This window comes from Aricia agestis, chromosome 9 (genome assembly GCF_905147365.1).
Source record: "Aricia agestis chromosome 9, ilAriAges1.1, whole genome shotgun sequence".
NCBI lineage: Eukaryota > Metazoa > Arthropoda > Insecta > Lepidoptera > Lycaenidae > Aricia > Aricia agestis.
The window spans coordinates 2,750,303-2,774,529 of NC_056414.1; the positions used below are offsets into that span (position 1 = coordinate 2,750,303).

The 24,227-nt window shown below is 37.5% G+C and overlaps 1 protein-coding gene across 1 annotated transcript in view; it reads right to left on the reverse strand.

Moving 5' to 3' along the window:
- The window catches only part of LOC121730228 (syndecan), a 308,302-nt gene that overhangs the window by 17,672 nt on the left and 266,403 nt on the right, over positions 1 to 24,227 (reverse strand). The gene's annotated exons all lie outside the window — the stretch shown is intronic.

Sequence of the window (24,227 nt, forward strand, 5' to 3'; positions counted from 1 at the left end):
TGACTGTCTGTGTTGATAAATGACTGTGTTTTCCCCTAATGGCTCGCTTAAGCTTTCCACGCCTTGTTATGACAAATTCTCGTCAAAATATTTGGCTTAAATACCATCGGGGTCTTTTTAATTTGCCGTAAGTTGTAATGTTTTGTTTACTAAATGGGCAAGATGGCGAATTTTAACCGTGCCGGGGTAAAATATTATTTTGCCTAAAATTATAAAGAGGAAAGATTTGTTTGCTGGCATTGAATAGAGTCAAATAATAAGTCGTACTATAGTTTTTTTATTAGCAACTATTTTAATGCTGCACAAATAAATATTGAGGAGAAGATTTTTTGAACACATTATCTTAAAAGCTTGTTTATTTCTTTAGCAAAAAATTATTATAATGCCCAGTCTTGAAACACTGAGCATATGTATATTATTATACAGTTTTTATTTCTATACCTACGTGTTTTATTAAGTGCTCGTGTACTGTATAATAAAGAAGCAAAAAACGCTAAGGGTGAAGCCAAACGAGGGTAATTTTGTGAGTCGTGAGTCGCAGAATTTCTGCCGCGTAAATATCTTTTCATACAAAATATCATGATTCACAAAATTACCTCGTGTGAATCAAACAGGACTTTGTATGAAACTGAATGCAGCAGAATTTCTGCCAGCCGAAATTCTGCGACTCACAACTCACAAATTACTCTCGTTTGGCTTCACCCTTACTGTACTAACGCGAATGCGATGCCCCTACGATATTTTATTACTACCCGTCATAAAATATTCTCAGCGAAAAAATAACAGTAATAAGAAAATAAAAAACTCATAAATCTTGTTTACCGATAAGAAAAATCCGCGCTAAGCCATTTTTCTTATTAAACAGCTACTTTACTTACAGCTGAGATAGGCCCTAATCTCTGATATTCTCATGCAAAACACTCTAGTGATGGGACAACATAGACTAGTGATGAGCCTTCATTGACGGCTCGAGTGACAATTAAATAAAACTAAGCAATAGATTTTTTGTGGGTAAGTTGTACGTCTAACTTCTAAGCGTATTATCTAACTTAAATGCGAGAATTTCGATTCTGCTTAAAATATCCAGTAAAACTCACTCAGTATTTTGTCTGTAACTTTATAATCATTTACTGAAAAATAATCACATCTGAGTGCTATTTTAAGATCTATTTTCGAGACTCGTCAACTCGTCGAGTGTTCGTGTAAATTCCATTGAATTCACTTTAATTTTAATATTTTCAATCGAATTATCGAGTCTCCAGTCGGCACTTCCCTAGCAGTTAATCAAGTATATCTATCTCTCTCGTGCAGGATAACAGGAGGAAATGAAAACATCTGAGCGAGACAGATAGCTCGACTGAGCTCCGGCGACAATGGTGGAATTTGAATAAAATAACAGTTCGGAAATTGGGCGCCATATGGAAGGACCAGAATTTCAAGTATTTGGGTCATTTTACGACTTTTATTTGTATTTTATGTATCGGGAAAATATGTTATCCTTAATAATGAGAGGATCGAAGGCATGCCTTTTTGAAGTTTTCCAAAAACGAGAACCGAGATTACTGTCTCAATAGTTTAGATGAGAAAAACTCGGATAAGGACATTACCATTCCTTTTAAAAAGTTTATCTTGTGGAGCTGCTGAAGAATACAATGGGGACTCAAGAAAGAGTAGATTGGACCGTAGTAGAAAATTAACAAAGTTTGTCTAAGTTTTTCACGGCACGCGTTTGTAACATCTGTGGTGTGGCGTCCAAGGTCTATAGGCAAGTATTATGCTCTTATAGGATAGACGTAGATCTACTAGATGTAGCCTGGCACTTCGTTGCGCGAAAATCCGATGTCCTTTCCGGGGACACAAAATCTACATTCTTTATTTTATCCAAATCGGTTGGGCGGTTTAAGCGTAGATATATTACAGTTAGGAGACAGACACTTTGTCGTTTTTATTCTTACTAATAATGCGATAGTGTGTGTGTGTGCGTGAATGGACAATCAGGGATGAAGTTATGAATATGCTCAAATAAATTCAAAACGAGATAAATGAACAGAAAGCATAAATCTTGCACTCAGCCGGAATAGTCACACAACAAGTCACAGAAATGTCAACCAACTAATGGAATAAAAGTTCCAACCGATAGAGGAAAACTACGAAAACCTTATTAAGACATTGGAAAATTAAGAGAAAAGGTTGTTCATCCCTCATTTTTTTTTTTTTATGAAATAAAGGGGGCAAACGAGCAAACGGGTCACCTGATGGAAAGCAACATCCGTCGCCCATGGACACTCGCAGCATCAGAAGAGCTGCAAGTGCGTTGCCGGCCTTTTAAGAGGGAAATGGGGTAATAGGGTAGGGAAGGAAAGGGAACAGGGGAAGGTAGGGAGGGGAAGGGAATAGGTTAGGGGATTGGGCCTCCGGTAAACTCACTCACTCGGCGAAACACAGCGCAAGCGCTGTTTCACGCCGGTTTTCTGTGAGAACGTGGTATTTCTCCGGTCGAGCCGGCCCATTCGTGCTGAAGCATGGCTCTCCCACGTTTGAAATCCTCATCCCCTGTTAGTATTATTAGACGATTAAAACTGGTTTACTTTTAATCGTCTAATGACACTAACATTTAGATGAAATCTGGAATAGAGATACTCTCAGAGGCGGGACAGGATAGATTAGTTTTTGTTGCGGAAAAATTTCCTCGCGATTAAAGAATTTCAGTACAGTTGTGGGCGTCATCTATGTTTAAAATATTCGAATGGATAGTATTTACTATACTATACCATACTACTTTTACAAACATGTGGCAAATTCATAACGCTGAGGCGCTTGCCCATACAAATCACAAAAAATACTCTTTCGGCGCTGCTACTTTCACTGAATGAAAGCAATATAAAGTACACACACCGTAAAGTATTATCACTTTGTTTTATTGCTTGTATCTTCCTATCTAAATATATATAACTCAAAGGCAAAGACATCTATTTAAACTTTATAGAATTCTTTGCTCAAAGGTGACTGACTGACTGACATAAGTGATCTATCAACACACAGCCTAAACCACTGGACAGATCGGGCTGAAATTTCGCATGCAGATAGATGTTATGATGTTCGCATCCGCTAAGAAAGGATTTTGATAAATTCAACCCGCAAAGGGTTCAAATGGGGGATGAAAATTTGTATATAATAATTCTTCTTAACACGAGCGAAGCCGCGGCCAAAATTCTCAACAATTGTTCTATACTTGTTGGAATTTGCAACGTCAATCTGGCCTGGCCATTAGCGGCCATCAGCAGCACTTGCCGAAGCCACCGTAATTAATGATGGCGACGCGTCGTTTGTCACGCGCCAGGTGTGTGGACGAGCATCGCCAATCGCGGATTCAATGAGGGTGTTTGATATTTTATTTGCCACCAAGTGCCGCTACGCTATGTAGCCTTAGGGTCTATCGTGTCAAATAGACATATTATGACAGATATATCGTAACATATGACAGCTATTTTGCGACATACGATAGCAGTTTGACAGGATAGACCCTAAGGCTACATAGCGACACCTGGAGGCAAATAGATGCGGCTGCGTTGGATCAAGAGGGTTGGAAGACTTTGAGGGAGATGTCCCAGCAGGAAGCAGGTAGGAGATGGACAGCATAGGCTCTTAAAAAAAGTCTAGATTTGTCGATGAGCTGATGATGATGATGGTTTCAGTTAAAAAAGACGGGTTGCACTCCGGGAGTGCCGGCAGAAGTGAAAACTTAATATTAACGTTGTGCAATTTTTTTTAACCCATTTTTTATGAAAATCGATTTTTGAAAAATCGATTTTTTTTATTAATCGAAACTCTTACAATCGATTAAATTTTTAACGCATTCTTTATGAAAATCGATTTTTTTAATTAATCGAAACCCTTACAATTTTTTTAACCCATTTTTCATGGATCATGTCAACGGACAATCAGGCCACTCTACATAGTCCTAACCAAACTTTGAAACAACATTTTTCCAAGCAGGAATCAAACCAACAACATCAAAGAATAAATCTCTGCACCACTAGGTTAAAAGCTATTAGGATCACAACAAGGAATCTACAGAGCGTAACAAACGTCCTCTTTAGACCTTTTAATAAAATGTGTTATAAATTAAAGGTGGAATTACCGGCAGGTAACACGTCTGTCGCATCCGTCAGTTGGACGCAATGGCGCCCAAATAACGCGGGAAACGCCAAAATGGCGACAAATGCCCGACATATTTTCCACTACGTTTTCATTTAAAATCCTCTGGTAATTTAGTGCCTGCTTACTCACTCACGGGATTTGTGTGAGTTTTAGGGACTGCGCGTTTTGAGGTTCTTTGTTGTATTATATTTTATGTTTAGATTTTGTGAAAACCTTTGATTATGAGAGTAGGATAAATCTTTTATACATCTCTAAAGCGTAGATCTTTCTTTCCCCAAAACTAAAATATGCCAGCAGGGGAAAGTAGAAATACGAAAAAATAGTAAGACAGATAGGTTTTAGAAACAAAATAAGAGATTTCCTTTGTCGATTTGTCACTTTGTCTATTATTTCGTAAAAAGAAACCTTTATATTATAGTGTATCGTGCGTCTGCAGGAGATAAAAAATGAAAGAACAGAGCATCAAGCCTCCCCCACACAGGCGCGTTATTATCAGTCGATAATATCGCATGCGTTATTGCGATATCTGTTCCTACTTCCATTGCGCATAATATCGCAGCAGTGTGTCATGACCGTCCTAATACAAATGTACTGAAAACAAATATCGCAATAACGCATGCGATATTATCGACCGAAAATAACACGCCTGTGTGGGGGAGCCATTAAACAATCAGTTTAAGTATCGATTGATATAGGTCCGCTCGAACGCGCGATTTGGCGGCTACACCGCGAAATCACAAGCAATTTGTAAATGACAGCGCGACCGCGCCGCTATTTAAAGAAATCGTTACATTATCCCATCAATCTCCAAGCGGCAGCAGCGGCTACCTACGTGATACCCACGATGGAGGTGTTTTAGGCGCTGTGCAGACGAGCGGGGTGGGCCGGTCAAATTTCGCCGCGAACGATCGCACAAAGTGAATCCTATATTACCAACGCACACGGCGGGCAAAAAGACCGCGCCGCTGGTGCTCGGCGGGCACTGGCGCGCATGTCCGCGGCTGCCCGCCGTGGATCACACAAACCAGTTTACATACAGTAACGCAGACGGCCTGTGCTTTGTGTACGTGGCGCAGACATCGACGGGCGTACGCGGCGAAAATAACCGGCCCGCTCCGCGCCGCCCCGTCGTCTGCAAAGCGCCTTAACCATTGATAATAATATTTTTACTTTCGATCTCGCGGATATCGTTCGCACGGTCGCATATACGTATAAAACCTTAAAACCAACGATAACCTTTTTTTCCATCACAATCTTCATAATATCAGTCCCTACTCCCTTGTGACTGATAATAATGATGGATGCAGACGATAAAACAATCAACTCGAATAATCAGATTGCGATGTAATCACACGCAGCTAAGCCGAATTGTAACAAACAATTACACCAGCTCCATATTAATGCCGGCTTGATAATTACACCGGGTTCCGTAGCCGGCTTCATCACAATATCGCCGGCTTTATTATTGCGATATTGTATATGCTACAATTAATTTCGATCTCAACGTAAACCAAATTCAAACTCAACCAAATTAATGGGCATTTTATTTCTTCGTTCATAGTTCATACGTCATGATATTTAAATTGGTTGGATTAAACATACTTTAAAACTAAACTTTATAGAAAAAAGTATCTACTGAAAATGATTATAGTCTCGTTTAGTTAGTTAGCACATAGGTCATAGAATTACAGGAATAGTCAAGATGAAAAAAGTTTATTCTTATTATAAGATTGTTGAATAAGCATAAACAATTATTGACACTATCTGAAAATAGCACGTACATTGAAGTTAAGCGAAGTCTAGCCGTAGGTTTGCAACCTAACCTTATTTTTTTGCTTTCCATACTTTTATAGCATATCATTTGATAAAGGGTCGTAAGTACAATACGCCAGAGGACAATTGACAACATTTCTATACTGAGTACCTACTCTGACCTAGCTTCCCGTATGCCATATTCTTTAATGGTTCATTTCTCGTTGTGTCCTCATTTTAAGCCTTTCAGCTCATCCATAAGTAGGTACTATCCATTAACTAATATTTTAATGTGAAAGTGCGTCTGTCTTCACGCCCAAACCGCTGAACCGATTGTGCTGGGCATGCAGATACTTTGAGCCCCGGGATAGATATAGCATATTTTTATCCCGGAAAAATGTACGGTTCCCGCGCGATAAACGAATTTTGGCGCAACGGAGTTGCGGGCGTCATCTAAATCTATACGTCTATACATATAAATAAAATTGGAGTGTCTGTTTGTAATATTAAAATAACCGTTTTTTACTACATGCATATGAATATTTAGACGGTACTTACACCAGAATAACAATTTTTAGAATTTTTGTCTGTCTGTATGTCTGTCTGTTTGTTCCGGCTAATCTCCGAAATGGCTGGACCGATTTTGACGGAACTTTCATTAGCAGATAGCTGATGTAATAAGGAGTAACTTAGGCTACTTTTTAACCAACTTCCAAAAAGGAAGAGGACATATTTTTACTTTTTTTATTTTTTACCTATGTATTTTACATTTTGTTGTCGCGGAAAATAGCTAGTAGATAATAAGTTTAAAAACATAGTGAATACGAAATAAAAGGAATCTATAAAACATTCTGGAACTGATGAAAGGCGGAATGAACTATGTTAGGAATGGGATCCCATTCCTACCAAGTTTTATGGCAGTTAAGAGTTGGAACTCACGTACCGATCAATTGATGAAGCATCTACCGTCTACGTACCAAGTTTTATTGCATTTAAATAAAAGCGTTTGCTTGCTCCCAAATCCCATTGCATTTGCTCTTAATGCTTGTTACTTTTTCTTTGTTTGTTTAATGTTTACCTCTTCACGTTTAAAATGGTGATCTAATTTGAGTGAAAAGTATGAAGATACTCTGAGTACTCTGACATACACAATCTGTAAAAATGTCAGAAGTCTTGCTATAGCGGTTCTTGAGATACAGCCTGGAGACCTATAGACAAACAGACAACGAAGTCTTAGTAAACCCTATTATTATGACTTCTGAAATTTTCATAGATTGTGTATATCTGTTGCCGCTATAACAACAAATACTAAAAATAAAATAAAGTATATTATTTAAGGGGGGCTCCCATACAAGAAATGTGATTTTTTTGGCCTTTTTTGCTCGTAATCAATAATAGTAACAGTTAGGCACTTGAAATTTTCATAAAATCTTTAATTATATTTGTACTTTAATAATAAAATTAAAATAAAGTACGTAATTGTTAAAGGAGTTCCCATACAAGAACACAATTTTTTGTCTACTTTTGCTAAGATAAAAAAAAGATATACTTAAACAATGAAATTTTTTGAAATCTCTATTAACAATATTATTAACTATTGTATATAGAATTTTAAAAAATATATTACTTTGACATTATTATTTTTTAAATATATTTTTCATCGGTCGAAAGTACCCAAATTTGAGGTTTTTCGAACCTTTAAAAATTCATATCTTTAAAAATATTAACTTTATCGTAAAAAGTCATAGGACCTTTTTTATTGGTATTTTAATAAACAATATAAAAAAAATTGTTCGGTTGAAAAATAACAATTCCTTGCTATTGTTTAAACAATGTTTGTTTAAACAATATGGCACCGGGTTGCGCCATGGCAACATGCATTTATATCATCAGAAGGGCAATTTGAAGAGGATCGCATAAAAAAATTGAGGTGAAATAGTTTTCGGTACTCATGCGCCGACTCGTGCTAGTCTATATAGAGTTCAGCCTTATCTTCTTTATTTAGGACTTAAAAGCTCTCAAAGTGAGGACGTCAGAAGTATGTTCAGTTTTATTTCAGCGAACCAAAACCGATGCGGCATATACAACGTCTGAAATGACGACAGTAGGGCTTCGGCTTGATATTCGGCATTTTGTGGCTTCCACTCATATTCCTTCAAATAACCCTATCCTCCCATACAATTAATAATAATATTAATAATAAATTAATAATTAAAACCCAAGCCATTTAATTAACACAGTTGAAGAAGAAAAATAGCCATCGGAAGACATCCGAACAATAATGAAAACCGCAAAAAAGACGTAAAAGTACCGTAAAACGACGGACGTAGTGGGAGTGAAGTTAAATATCCTGGAGGCAATAAAGTGAGCCTGCCAGTTGCTACTGACCTAGAACTGAGCTCGGGATTCAGACAAGTAGCATTCGATAATTTTGACGACTTTCTGCCGCACTCAGAGTTGAATATTAAGATTTAACTATAGTTAAATGAAGAATTTGACATAAACCTCATTCATTATTTGACAAACTCTTCATTAAATTAAACTTTAATTATCATTAAATGTCTCTGAGTGCGGCCGTTTAAAAATCAAAGATAAGGCATTGCAGGCGTCATTTTTAGGGTTCCGTACCCAAAGGGTAAAAACGGGACCCTATTACTAAGTTAATTATTATTGTACTCCTATAGATACCAAAGGTCGCTTGGAAGAAATTGCTCAATAGCAATAAAGCCGCCTTTGCGTTCTTGTATCTCTGCTGAATGTATTTTATGTTTGTACAATATCTTGAACGCAATAATGTATATTCCATTCTATTTAATTTCTAATTGTGCAGTCGAAGTTCTTAAATCCAAGTACTCTACTAAAAATAATTCGATGGAGAATATTACTATAATCGCTCCGCTTTTAATCGAGTTGTTAATTCACTCAATGACTCAGTGATGTGAGGTTTGTAGATAGATGGGCTGATATGACATGAATTACGCCTCATTTATATATTTTTTTGAAACATTTACTTTAATGTCGAAAAGAATGAAACAAAACTAAAGGCTCTGAACTACTGAACTCACTCGTTAATTAAACTATGACATTTCTAGTGGCATTCTATTATATTCAAAGTCCTATCATATTACGAGTAACCTCTAAGACCTAAGTTATCTATTGTAGGTTTACTACAAGCATTTGAGTTTCATATACTTTTGAAGTTGAATAATGTCAACATTGTTTTTGTTTTCTCATAAAATTACATACAGAACTACAAATTTCGTAAGCACGTTAAGTCAGTTTGGATTCATTGGGACAAAAATGTACCGTTCAGGTGGGCCAGACCTATAAAAGTAACCAAACTAAACACTACATAAAACGACAAAACTTTCGACTACCTTCTTACTGAAACCCGTGAACAATTTAACAATCTCTGAAACTTTCAATTTTTGCAGGCCGGCTAAAGCTTTGAAAGTTTTTGAAATGCAAATCGAAACCCGAAAGCTTCCGATTTACTTTGAAGTGTTAATTCCGAGCGAAAATTCTGCGGCAACCATTTATAAATGATAAGGTGTGAATAAGTCCTAGCACGTCAATGTCCTTGTATAATTTAATATCCCAATTAGATATTAAATACATTTATATTTACGATTTTGCTTTTGACCTGACTTTAGTGAAGCTATGGTAATGATTTTATTTAGTTTATAATATTACATATAACTTGGCGCTGGGTTAGTTAAAATACTTTGAGTTAACTCTAACACTAAGTAATCATACGGTTTTGCTCGATAGTTTTACTCCAAATCGAGTAATAATTACTGTTTGGACCGCAAAAGTCACAGCCCGAAGGCTCGCATCGAGCCAGTTTAAAGGCTCGCATCGAGCCAGTTTGAAGGCTCGCATCGAGCTGGCTTGACGGAATTAAATATACCGATTTAGGCGTAGCATAAATGAAATCAACAGTCATGAAAATTATAAAAACGACTGCAAGTTATGTGTAGTGTGTGCATGCGCTCAATTCTGCAATACGATCAAAACTGTTTAAGTCGGCCTCACAGAAAACAAAACTTCACCATTTCTGTGCAGTGAATCTTGATACAGAGCCTGATGATGATGGCAGCTAAAAATATAATAAAGTAAAAAATATGAAAAGAGTAGAGCTCAGAATGAATTTCACGGAGGAAAATAAATATTTAACTTCAATTTCCAAAGGAAAACATTCACGGGGCTAAATTAACCTTCGTTGGGAGTTTTGGTTTGCGCTAAGTCGATCGCTCTGACTTTGTGCAGCTTAGTTTACTTACACATACTTTGCTCTTCTACATTAACGTGTCCATGGTCCAGTAGGTAGTTAAGAGCATAGCTATGAACTCAGGGGTCGAAGGTTCGATTCCCGCATTAGGATATTAGGATAATACAGGCCGATCTGATTGATTGACAACAAATATGCTTGAATCTTTTATAGGCATATAAAAAGTCGGTCCTATGCCCCAACTTTCATAATGTCGTTTTTTTTCAGTTTAGCTGGGTTAGTAGAGCAAATATAAGAGAGATTGTCCTTGTAAACTGCGCAAACATTTGGACTTTATAAATTACTAGATGACGCCCGCGACTCCGTTGCGCCAAAACTCGTTTATCGCGCGGGAACCGTACATTTTTCCGGGACAAAATTTATCCTATTTCCTTTCCCGAGTATCTCCATAACAAATTTCAGCAAAAGCGGTTCAGCGGTTTGGGCGTAAAGAGGTAACAGACAGACAAACAGACACAGTTTCGCATTCATAATATTAGTAATATTAGTATAATATAAGTAGGAACTTACGCTCATAAGCAAAACCGGCGTGTGTACTCTTTTTGTGCATTACTGTGTACAAATCCTGTCAGGTTGGCCTGCGATCAGTCCAATCGGAACAATCGGCCTTTCTATGTAACCATCCACGGAACGTTAAACTCTGCCCCTGTCTTACAATCTCCTTTACAATGTGGTAAAAACCCCTCTTCCGAGCGTTAAAACAAATGTATCTCGAAATATGATGTAAGAATAATGACAATACACAATCATTAGTTATGCACCCTCCCTAATTCGCTTCCCTGAAACTCTGATTGCTGATACGCCATTCAAAAGTGCGGCTGCGATGTATTAAAATAGATGTATTCCCGCAATACAACAATATAGGAACGCTACGCGTTTTAATGTTGCAATAGAGGCCGTCGTCGAGCCGTGTAACTTTGCTGACAAAAGCATTAGATGCAATTTAACTAACAACTGCACTGAGTTTTGCTAATAATGTCTCTACATATTTTAATGATTATTTTACATTACATTATTAAAGAGTTAGTTACAGTAACTATATGGAATTTAAGTCAAAATCTTTATTAAAGTAACGCATCCGCGAGGATCCAGATACTCAACAAGTGAAACCCGACATAGTTTTTTACGCTGGTTTATTGTAAAGCTATACTATTCATGCCGCATTTGAATTTATTATCAGCATCTGCTCTATAACATCGATGGCATCCGAGGTCTCATTTCCATCCAATCCTGCGGATCGACGGCACAATGGTCCGTGAGAAAACAATCTTGGTCCCCTTTGTGCACCCTCTGGTTCCCCATTCTGGTCCCCCAGTGTCCCCCATTGTGCACCCCCAATGTGGGGCATAACCTCAAATCCTATTTACTTTTATGGGTCAAATGACCGTTAGAGAAACGTAAAAACGCCGGTAATAAGATGAGTTCTCGTCATTAATTACGAGGGAAAATGGAATGGAATGAAGTACCGGAGTTGAAAGCCTAGAGCAGGGGTTTTCAAAGTTTTGAGATGATGGAACTCGATAAAATTCTTTTTATTTTAATGAAACTCAAACGGAAGGAAAAAGGTAGCAATTAAAGCTCTAGAGAAATTGGTATATTGCCCCTAGGGTTTCGCAGAGCCTAGTTTGGGGATCCCTGGTCCGGTGGAATGAACCGAACGAACACAATATTGTGAGTGAATCAATCATAATTAATATCGACATTCAACTTCAGATATTGATATAACAATATACTTGTCTGTTTGTTCAATTGCTGTATATAGTCAGACTCTGCCTGTTAAATGCGGGAGATGCAAACATCTTCGGGAACCTCTATTTACTTTACGTGTGTGAGTTAGTTTCATGTACGAAAACTACAGACTTGCGGCATTATTCAAAAACAATAATAAAAGTAGATAATACATATACTTAATTAATAGTAACTCGGATCTTTATTTTATTTACATAAAACCTTCCTTTTTATAAGTCACCTTAACTGTTGTATTAAAACCATCATTGATCATTTAAGTGTTTTAAAGGAATAACTTAATTTAATTTTTTTAGTCCGAATTTTTTACTCTCATAAGCACTTTTTGGGCACTTTTTACCTACCAATTGAAAATTCATTACATCTTTCATTCATCATTATTAGGATTGAGTAATGGTTAATTTCCCTATCGGAAGGATACCTAACTGGCTGATAATAATAACGTGTACATCTAACACATAACCTGTACCAAAAATCGTGTTCATTACGTCACCGATAATAAAAGTAAATAATGAATCATGATACTGCGACGGATATAACGATATTAATGATGTCAATAAAATATAATGATAAAACTTGAGACCACCATTAAGCTGCGGTTACTTATCATCATTATTTTTCAAGCGTTAGGTAATAGAAACACCTGTTTATACTATAATCCTTTATGCTACGATAAGTAGAAAGCACGTAGAATTTGGATGTAGATTAAGAATTAATTAATCATTTTTTAAGACCATTATTTGCTACACTGCTTCCTGTTTATAGATATTGGTCAGTACTTAGATAATATCCGTCAATTCAGATACATAGATACGAAAATCTAACTAATGGCAATTAAAGAAATTACAATTCAGATTTTTTTTATATGATAGAATTTTTTTATAACTAACTCAAGGATGTAAGCATTCAAATACTCTTGTACTATTTGAAATAATTTCGCATGTTTGTATTTATTACTAGGTCTCATTACAAAAAAGTCTTCAAAAAATCTTGTAAAGTTTCAATACTAATAACTAGCCCAATGAATATGACATTAAAATACTGCTGTATTATTCTAAATATTGTCGCAAGTTCGCACTTGCAGTGGTCTCACTAAGCCTACAGAGCATTGCATCTAGTTTAGTTTAGTCCTGTCGATATTAATTGGAAGGCGCCGGCACCAAACATTACAGTTCATACATTACTCTTAATCCTATTAGTTTACATACAATATACCGTCAGTGAAATTGATTCATAGGAAACCTATATGCTATTCGGTCGAGTTATAATCAACTCTGTCAGCCGCCGAGCTTCATATAATTCTACCAAATAATGTAGGTCCGCCTATGAACAGTTTCTTACAGTAGTAGAACTGTTAACCACGGTCTTAGTCTAGATTTAATAACGTCTTAAATAAAATAAAATCCTGAGAGATCATGGATTTTTGCGCAAAAAAAATAGCTGTTGCTTTTACCTTTTTTTTCGCCGAGAAAATGCGTTTAAAAGTATCTTGCGGGGGAATGGGGGGCCCTGCCCGCAAGCCTGCGGTCTACTCTGTGTACAGGTACACAGGTAAAGCACACAAAATTTTAAACAAAATCGTCCCGTTTTGTTTGCTAACAAACGCTACGCAACTAGCTATCCCGGCAAATGTTGTTTTGCCACATAAATTGTTTCTAGTATCAATATAAAAAGTACATAAAAATCTATTCTCGGGCCTAACGAATGTACAAACAGAGAAGTTGATTCCCAGCCAGATGGCGGATCTAAGTAATTTGGTCCCGTTAAGTCAAACCCATTCAACAGATCATACCTAACATTGAATTGACATAAGACGACAACATGGCATGGGTCCGTCAACTGCCTAGGAATCAATTTCATAGATGGTACATATACAAAATTTTCATTAAAATCGGTAGAGCCGTTTTGGAGGAGCTCGCGGACAAACACTGTGACGAGAAACTATACTCCACTCGGGCTATCTTGTCGCTAGCGGTCATTGACTCCCTGTCAAAAACTTGTCATTTTCCATATAAACCGCGATTGACTGAAGTGTCAGATATTGTTCGTGGTTTTATATGGAAAATGACAAGTTTTTGACAGGGAGTCAATGACCGTTAGCGACAAGTTAGCCCGAGTGGAGTATAGAATAAAGATAATACTATACTTGCGGCGTGCTTCTATGAATACGAATAATAATAATATTATCTAATAATAATAAACAAAATGACATTCGTGACAAAATATCCTTTCACGAGCTCACGGGCCGTAATAAATCCCAAGACAATTTCCACCGTCAACAAAAGCCTATTTATTCAGCATAAGACGACAGTGAGACGATACTCCGCGGTCGTGTTGCACGCGGAAACTGCACATTTTACGAAAATAAACTAGCTGTCGTTCAAAGATCTTTTTAAGCTCTACCTTTTTAGGGTTCCGTAGTCAACAAGAAACCCTTAATGTTTCGGTATGTCCGTCCGTCTGTCTGTCTGTCTGTCCGTCTGTCTGTCCGCGGTTTTACTCAGAGACTATAGGACCTACAAAGCTGTAATTCGGCATGAATGCAGATATTAATGATGCCTATAAAATGGTTTATAAAATCTTAAAAAATATTTTTTTTTTATGGTACCTAATAAAATATTTTTACCGTATAATTGATTTGATGGAGAAAATAACATTATGCCTAAGATAATAATATGTATTATGATTATAAGTGGATAAAGATAGAATTGTGTGTGTACACTGTACAAGTACATAAGGGCGAAAATCGCCTGCACAAACATCCTGTAACACAACTCACCGCCACGTGCATAGCGTTCTCATTAAGTGCAATTTGCGCTCTACGGAGCAAAAGTCTCGGAATGGTTAATTATACAGTTCTACTATTAGTACAAACTTGACTATCGACCAAGTTTCTACTGGAAACGGGATGACGAATCGCCTGATGGACGGCACACTATACTCCTTTTCAATTCATTTTGACCTAATGCCCGCGATATAATGCCCGCGAGTTTAGGTAATGCTAGGATATTTTTTGCAGCTTCATTACACCAAAAAATATTTTCCGAGCTGAAAACCATGCTGTCTTTTCCGGATTTTTTTTTTAATGAAATAAGGGGGCAAACAAGCTAACGGGTCACCTGATGGAAAGCAACTTCCGTCGCCCATGGACACTTGCAGCATCAGAAGAGCTGCAGGTGCGTTGCCGGCCTTTTAAGGGGTAATAGGGGAGGGTAGGGAAGGGAGTAGGGGAGGGTACGGAAGGGAATAGGGGAGGGTACGGAAGGAAATAGGGGAGGGTAGGGAAGGGAAAAGGGGAGGAGATTGGGCCTCCGGTAAACTCACTCACTCGGCGAAACTCAGCGGAAGCGCTGTTTCACGCCAGTTTTCTGTGAGGACGTGGTATTTCTCCGGTCGAGCCGGCCCATTCGTGCCGAAGCATGGCTCTCCCACGTCAAAAATGGAAATAGAAATAAAATTCTATCTCCATTCCAGATCAAAATCGACTCTGCAGCGGTTCAAGCTTAGGTAAGAGATAATAGACATAAATACAGACACACTTTCGCATTTTATAATAAACTAGATGATGCCCGCAACATCGTTCCATCAAAAATCATTTATCGCGCGGGAACCGTACATTTTTCCGGGATAAAAATTATCCTTTGTCCTTTTCTGGGACTCAAAGTATCTACATGCCAAATTTCAGCAAATCAGTTCAGCGGTTTGAGCGTGAAGAAGTAACAGACAAACATACAGACGGACAAACAGACACACTTTCACATTTATAACAAGGGACACCCGGATGAAACAAAGTTATTAAAAAAAAAAGAGGGAGAAGGAGAGAGAGAGAGAGAGAAACACGCGCTACCACACGGCTTACAAACTATAGCATTTTTGCTCTAGTTGTAATATACCGACACTTTTGTGGCACGTCGTTACAACTTTTTCCGTCTAGCTCCCTTTCGCAATGCGCGATAAGGAACTTCGTTCCAATATTAGAAGTGTGGATAGTATGGATGATTCTCCTACCTGCGTTGACGCATGACAACGGTTCAGTTTGGTTTGGCATTCCTTGAGAATATTATTTTGCAGACCTGACTGGATCGAACAAGGGACGAATTAATAATATAGCAGAATTCGGATAATGCTGTCAAAAGTGACGACGTAAATCCTACAATTTAAAATCCACAAACTTGTGACAGTTTTAATTCACGAAATTAATAACTGTTACTGTTGATAGCAATATCGCTAATTAGTCATTTCATTAATGATTTTCATAATCACAAATCCTTATTATTCTTATGTAACAGACAATCCATACTATACTAATATTATAATTAGGTGTGTTGTTGCGGTAGGTTCTATCGTACCCGCAACACTGCCTTAAGCGATGAGTGGAGCACCATGGGGTTTTAGTAGGTAAACGACGCAGGAGTCCCACATACCCCGGCCGATATCCCCAATGCCGGGGATGCGTAAAGCATTTTCCCATGTTAAAAAAAAAAGAAAAAAAAAAAGGTGAAAGTGTGTCAGCCTGTCTGTAACCTCTTTGCGCCCAAACCGGTGAACCGATTTTGCTGAAATTTAGTATGGAGATATTTTGAGTCCGTTGGACATAGGATACTCTTTATCCCGGAAAAATGTACGGTTCCTGCGCGATAAACGAATTTTGGCTAAACGGAGTTGCGAGCGTCATTTAGTCTTGTATATGTCGCAGCCGACTGGTTTAAATAGCCGTTCAATCAAACAGCTAGCCCTTTGACTGAACAACGCCATTCGATCACACGCCTAGCTTTTATATTGAATATTTTAGTCGCTCAAAACGTTCAACACTACAGCTGATTCAAAAGCCGCCGTCTAATTGAAGTAGTTCAGCGCGCACCGCTGCGGCGCTAGGTGCGTTTTATTTACAATATGGCGTCAACTAGCAGGTGTTTGTTGGTGTTTGTGGTTGTTTTTCGGAAAGAAAGTAGTTAATAAAAGTTACAAGTGTTAAAGAGACAAAAATTGTGGAGGCACATACGAGTGAATCAAAATTTCAACAAATATTCGAGGAGAAATTACGGGATTATGAAATTAATGGACGCAGCCCCCCCGAAAGGGGGGGCTGCATCAAAACAAAAACAAACACAATCCAGAAAGTCCAAAAGTTGGTTGGGTTAGGTTAGAACTTAGACCACAACACAGAGGGAGCCGAGCGAGTGCAGCGAGCGTGCTGCGGCAGCAGCCGGCGACCGTCACCAAATAAAAGGGGGGCTCGGGGGGCGCAGCCCCCCGCCAAAACAAAAACAAATACAATCCAGAAAGTCCAAAAGTAGGTTAGGTTAGAACTGTGACTGTACTGCGGCAGAAGCCGGCGACCGTCACAAAACACGCCTCAGAATTTTTTATTTTTACTTATTGCTTTAATCTTTAGGTCACCCCTTAAACTTAATCCGAGAATAATCTTTCAATAAAATACAAAAAGTTTTCCTATTCTCCCAAATTACATATTAAGCTAATAGTCGCCTTAGTTAATTTGCCATTACCAGTTGGCTAAGCGACGTCTAGCTGTAGTGTTGAACGTTGTAGTCAACTAGTCGGCTAAACGACGTATAGCCGTGTGATTGAATGGCGTTGTTCAGTCAAAGGGCTAGCTGTTTGATTGAACGGCTATTTAAACCAGTCGGCTGCGACATATATAATTGCAATTAGTTTCTCGTGATAAGCTTCAGGTATTTCTTGTAGAAGAAAAAAACCCATAAAACGATATAAGTGGGAGAGCCATGCTTCGGCACGAATGGGCCGGCTCGACCGGAGAAATACCAAGTTCTCACAGAAAACCGGCGTGAAACAGCGCTTGCGCTGTGTTTCGCCGAGTGAGTGAGTTTACCGGAGGCCCAATCCCTACCCTCCCCTACTCCCTTCCCTTCCTTACCCTCCCCTATTACCCTATTCCCTCTTTAAAGGCCGGCAACGCACTTGCAGCTCTTCTGATGCTGCGAGTGTCCATGGGCGACGGAAGTTGCCTTCCATCAGGTGACCCGTTTGCTCGTTTGCCCTCTTATTTCATTAAAAAAAAATCTACTTGTAGCCAACTTTGGGAAATCCCGTATTTTAATCCATACTAATATTATAAATGCGAAAGTGTGTCTGTCTGTCTGTCTGTCTTTCTGTTACCTCTTCACGCCCAAACCGCTGAACCGATTTTGATGAAATTCGGCATGGAGATACCTTGAGTCCCAGGAAAGAAAATTTATGATACTTTTTATCCAGGATAAATGTACGGTTCTCGCGCGATAAACAAATTTTGGGTTGCGCCATCATCTAGTTTTTAATATTATTTAAGTTTTTCCTTTTTAAACCCGGAGAAAGGCTCGATTTTCCAGGTTATAAAGTTTGTCTGCTTTAGGCTAGAACAGCTTTGTAACTTAAGCAAATTGTTTTCTTTTATTGCGAGTCGTCTTTGGATGTGCTAATCCAATTTTATTCAATCAAGGTTTAGATCTTTTAAAAGCCCTACTGGCTTTTTAAAAACATCCTTATTAAAAACATCCTAAGTATTTTATGCTTATGAATGGTTATCTGAAAACTCCGTGCATAAAACTTAGTCCGTTTAATCGAATGCATTATTACTTCCTCGAACTGAACCTTAATCGCGACGATAAAATCTCTCGCATTATTCTAGACTCCTAAACGACACTTTTATTACGTTCCTACGTTCTACGTGCAACGAACGACCTGAAATATAACCTATAACTTTTACAATGGGAGTATTTTAGATTTCACTCTGGACTGGACGTTATGCTCTTCGACCGGAAAAACTATAAAAATATATTTTGCTATAAGTTCTATTGTAATGACCAAACCAACCTTTTCTTAGAGCTTTTTCAAGTAGACAAAAATATAATTAAAATGTGACACTCGGGGAATGTCGCGGTAAAGCTATTGCATAGCATTTTTTATCAACTTATGCAATTATAATTCTGAAGTGACGTTAATAGATGATGCACAGCAACGCCTATTAGGTTTATTTGACCTTTTGACGACCTCTGTGGCTCATTTGGTTGAGTGTGTGGCAGCTCAAGCCGGGGGTCGCGGGTCCGAATCCCGCCGACGGAACAAAAAGTTTTCAATTTTCCCGGGTCTGGATGTGTATTAAATATGTGTATGAAATAATAAAAATCTTAAATATATGTATAGTATAAAAGTATTAAATATATTTCCGTTGTCTGGTACCTGTAACACAAGTCCTTCAGGTACTTAGCATGGGGCCAGACTGACGTGGTGTGAAGCGTCCATAGGTATTATTATTATTGTTATTGTTCGTCACGGAATTTCTGGATTCGGTCACCGCGCTCAAAGTCCGCGATAAAAGCTATGCAATAGCTTAAAAATTACTAAACATATTATAAATAGAACTATAAGAAAAAAAAACGTCTTATTGGGAGCTAGACTCATGAAATTTCGTACACAAGTCGTATTTTGAGAAAGGATTTATCGAAATTCTTTTAAAAGAGTTTAATAAATGATCTATTTTTAGGGTTCCGTAGCCAAATGGCAAAAAACGGAACCCTTATAGATTCGTCATGTCTGTCTGTCCGTATGTCACAGCCACTTTTCTCCGAAACTATAAGAGCTATACTATTGAAACTTGGTAAGTATTATAGCTTACTAGCTGTCCCGGTGAACTTCAAGTCACTCAAAAACCTTCCCTGGACTTCAAGGATTAGGACTAAAATCAGCAGAATCGGTTAAGCAGTTATCGAGTTACAGCGTTACTAACACAATTGGAAATCCATTTTTACTCGTATATATATATAGATTATACGCGGGCGGAGCCCCTAGAAAAAGCTAATACTTCAACTAATAGTTATACTACTACATCTGCTAGTGACGCTGAGCAGTACTTTCAGACTTCGCACTACGTTTTAACCTGATCAAACAAGTAACTCCTACCGGGCACAGCAAAAAATACAAAAATATTCAAAGCGCTGGCAAAAACACGTGGCTTTATTTTCCGAGAGCTAGACTATAAGATTTTCTCATGATTTTGGCCTTTTTAGAAGTCGGTTAAAAAGAAAGAGGTTATTTAGGGCCTGTTTCACCACTTTCTGATAAAGTGCCTAATAGACTATTCACAACTTTTTTGACAGATTCTCCATACTTGATCTGTCAAGTTAATTGGTGGATAGCCTTATCAGGAAATGGTGAAACAGGCCCTAAGACTTCTACACGACTACAATACGTCAACATAATGTAAGCATACAATTTCTATGATATTATGTTTCTTTAAATATTTGGGAGCCTTCATTACTTTGATATTTACTTTGCTACTTTGCTACTCGCATAAGTCGTGATTATACTCAAAAACTCATTAGATTTCGATGAATATTCTACACCTTTATTCAGTAAGCACATTTTAATATTATAACGAAACTGAGTGTATCAGCAAGTGTTATGCTTGGTTTACACGGTGCTAGTTCACGTACGCAAAATGTTAATCAAAAAGTCATTGCAGATATTTTCAGAAGGACAATGATTACCAGTACCCGTAAGGTTATGAATTTGTTACGCCTGACTTTCTGTTGAACTTAGAGACTCCATTAGCCCATATAAAATAATACATAGTTTGTGTTTCTTCAGGGCTGCTACAGAGCTGCCTTGAAGAAGAGTGTTTTATTTTAAACATCCAGCTGTCGTATTTATTCGATGAGTTATTTATTTTATAGTGGGCAATTTTAAGTCAGAATTCCCTTTATTTTAGTAGCTAAATATAGAGATCTCAAATTATCGGCTTCATACAATATTGTTGAGACGTCAAAAATATAACAAAACCTCTTCAAAAATCTAAAATTATTGTATTTTACTTAATTTACTCAAAGTTACTTCTATTAAGTAAAATCGAATACTTTGTGAACTTTGTTTCTCGTGAACTTGCGTCGTGTCAAGCCAGCATTACGTATTCCGCGTTTGTGTGAGATTACCTACTCGGGGATCGGATTTATTTGATCGTTGTAATAACTATGTACTGCAAACGTTGCCTTTAATATTTATTATTTATTACATTGTAAGTGAGTAGGTACTGCAGCTCCAATCTTCACGAATTGAGTCAGTAAAGATGAAGGAAATTCTGAGAGCTTGGAATTTTTTTTGTAATTAATAAATAATTATTGTTTCTGACTTACTATGCTGATAACTTGAACTAGTTTTCGTCAAAATACCATGGTGGAAGTGTTTTTTTTACCTGAAACAAAAAAGAACATTCGGTTAAATACAGTACTTTACACACTTTTAAAGAAATTATTGGCAATATCTAGTAGGTAATTAAAATGATAAGATTATTATAGACAAAAGTATATTAACAATAAATGCAGGGAGCATGTGTACATGAATAAGAATATATGTGAGAAGACCAGCCAACTAAATAATATAACCATAAACTTACGACAGTATATTATAAGTTTATGAATATAACTGACAATAATCACGATCGTCTGACATTACTCCAACTAAAAAGAGGTGACGGTAAACCCGGTAAACCCATCAAACCAATACAAGTTGCTAACGGCCTTTCATGAACCAGATAAACCCTGATTGTCCAGCACTGAGCAGGCTGATGATGATGAATTATAGCTAAGAACACTCTCGATCATGTCAGCTTTCAAATAAAAAAAACTAGATCAAAATCGGTCTATCCGTTTGGATGCTACGATGCCACGGACAGATACACACACAGACAAACAGACAGACAGACAGACACGTCAAACTTATAACACCCCTCTTTTTTGTCGGGGGTTAAAAAGGGGTGACGGTAGTGATAATGATAATAATGAAAGTTACGAGCAGCCTCAACGACACTTGAATAATTCATTTATTACTGTAGTTCGGGAGCGCTATATTGTAGCGCGACAAATTTTCGACGGCGAAAAACTCCAGGAAAATGGTCGAGCGAAAATTTCAATTAAAAGTAGTTACGTTAATCAATTTCCAAAAACTTTGGTCGTCAACTGAAGGATTTTTGGTTGAGTTTAATAAGCTGTAGTGTTAATAACATTTTCTCTGGATCGAATATTCTTTTGTGCCAAGTTTAATATTTGTAAGACCCTATCAAAGGGTTTTCATGGTTGGATACCGCTGTCGATCCTGGCGACACAGGAGATACAGTGGCGGGAATGTGTGGTTGGCTATCGTCCGTTTAAAAAAAAACAGTACGCTTAGAGTTAGTAAATTAATGTTTTCTCATGATAATTGTATGTTTTCTCATGTTATTTAATTATTTTAAGTTCTTATGAGTAAATGTTTTATCCCTAAAGATTCCAGTAATTATTATTTGGCAACGTTTGTTGTGTAGAAACATAGCAAATTCTTTGCATTTTATACCGAATCAGCACTTTGAAAATAAACTGTTTTCAATGTATCCTTTTTAGAAAAAAAAAAACTCTCTCATATTTCCAATATAAGTTCAAAAGTGAAAACCAAACCATTCATACAAAGGAAATTAACAATAATAATTAAAGCACAAAAACCACACATTTCAATAATTGAATGAAACACCCGAAATAATGAATACACAACATTTAATTTTTTTAACCAAATTAATGGTTAAAATATTTAATAATGAAAGCCAAAAGCAAAACCTGGCAGCGCACTTAATGCACACTTTACGTTTGAATGTTTGATTTTGACGAAATTTGACATATTATAGTCAGAGAGCCCTAGAACAGTTTTTTTTTATTACTATCACGCTAATTTTTTGTGAGTAGCTTCATTTTGATAAGACAAACAATATTTTTATTGCGTTTGACTTATCAAAATGAAGCTACTCACAAAAAATAGCTTGTTAGTAATAAAAAAAAAATTATAGGGCTCCCTCTATATAAGCATCTCTATTAGTCAATAGAGATGCTTGGAATCCCGGGAAAGGATATGAAATAGGTTTTATCGAAAGATGTTCCCGCGGAGTAACGAAGGTAGTTGTGGATAACATCTATAGTTAATGAAAATGACGATGGAACTGACCGGAGGCCCAATCCCCTACCCTATTTCCTTCCCTACCCGCCCCTATTCCCTTCCCTTCCCATCCCTACCCCCCCTATTACCCTATTCCCTCTTAAAAGGCCGGCAACGCACCTGCAGCTCTTCTGAAGCTGCGAGTGTCCATGGGCGACGGAAGTTGCTTTCCATCAGGTGACCCGTTTGCTCGTTTGCCCCCTTATTTCATTAAAAAAAAAAAAAAAAAAAAAGAATTGGAAATAAATATTTGCAATCGCAGTCGTGGATATTTTGCGCAGAGTCGTCAAATGGGTATTTCGTTGTTTTGGCGGGACGTGACGAAGGGGACATCGCTCGGCTTTTTAATTGGACCCCTACCTTTATAATCCCCGACTTGTTTGCTAGCTCATAGAATTACTGAAGCTAAAATTTCGCCGGTTCCGTTTTAAGGAATAAAACGGAACCGAATAACTTTTTAAATTATAGCTCAACCCTTTTTTTCTTGATCGGCACCGATGCATTAATGAAAGAGCTTTCGATTTTCCCGAAGATTGCCGTAGGAAAATTGAGCTCTGAAAATGCCTATACCCAACATCAAAATTATATCGTAAGCTGAATGCTGCAATCATATTCTGGTAGGAATGTTCAACTTTAGCATCTTATCCTAGAAAAATTAAGCTCGGATATCGGCTACAACTTGCGGCATCAATAAGTAAGTAAAATTGCTCCAACTGCCAATCGGTATGGTTTGCCCTCATTGAGGGAGGCCTACATATAGCAGTCGACGGCAACAGGCTAATGATGATCATGGTGATTATTGCTCTAACTCACTTGCTCCAACCGAATTCTGGTAAGAGTCTACTTTAGCATGTAAATGAAGGCCTATCATCTTTGTTGATTTATTTATGAGTCCACGTACGTCACAGAGACAGGCCCAAGTAAACCGATTAAGCGATGGACGTCACAGCCCAGTAGCCCGTGAAATCCGATCGGAGTCTGCCCGCTCGATCGCAACGAAAAACTTAGTTTACTACGTGCAGCCTGTGAGCCTGCAACACGAGTTTTAAAATCACTAGTGACGAGATTAAACTGCCTCCAACCGGTTATAAACCCATTTCGCCGAATATTTGGTAGCAGCGAACAGGAAAGCATTTTTGAGAAAATCATCGAAATAAAAATGCATATTTTAGGTTTTTGTTGAAAATACATATTTGCCGATTTTCCACTTCAAAGGATTTAAAGCTAGTTTTACTTAGATTTTAAATTAATTAAAAAATAAGAAAACTTTTACGTAGATTTTAAATAAAATAAAAAATAAGAAAAA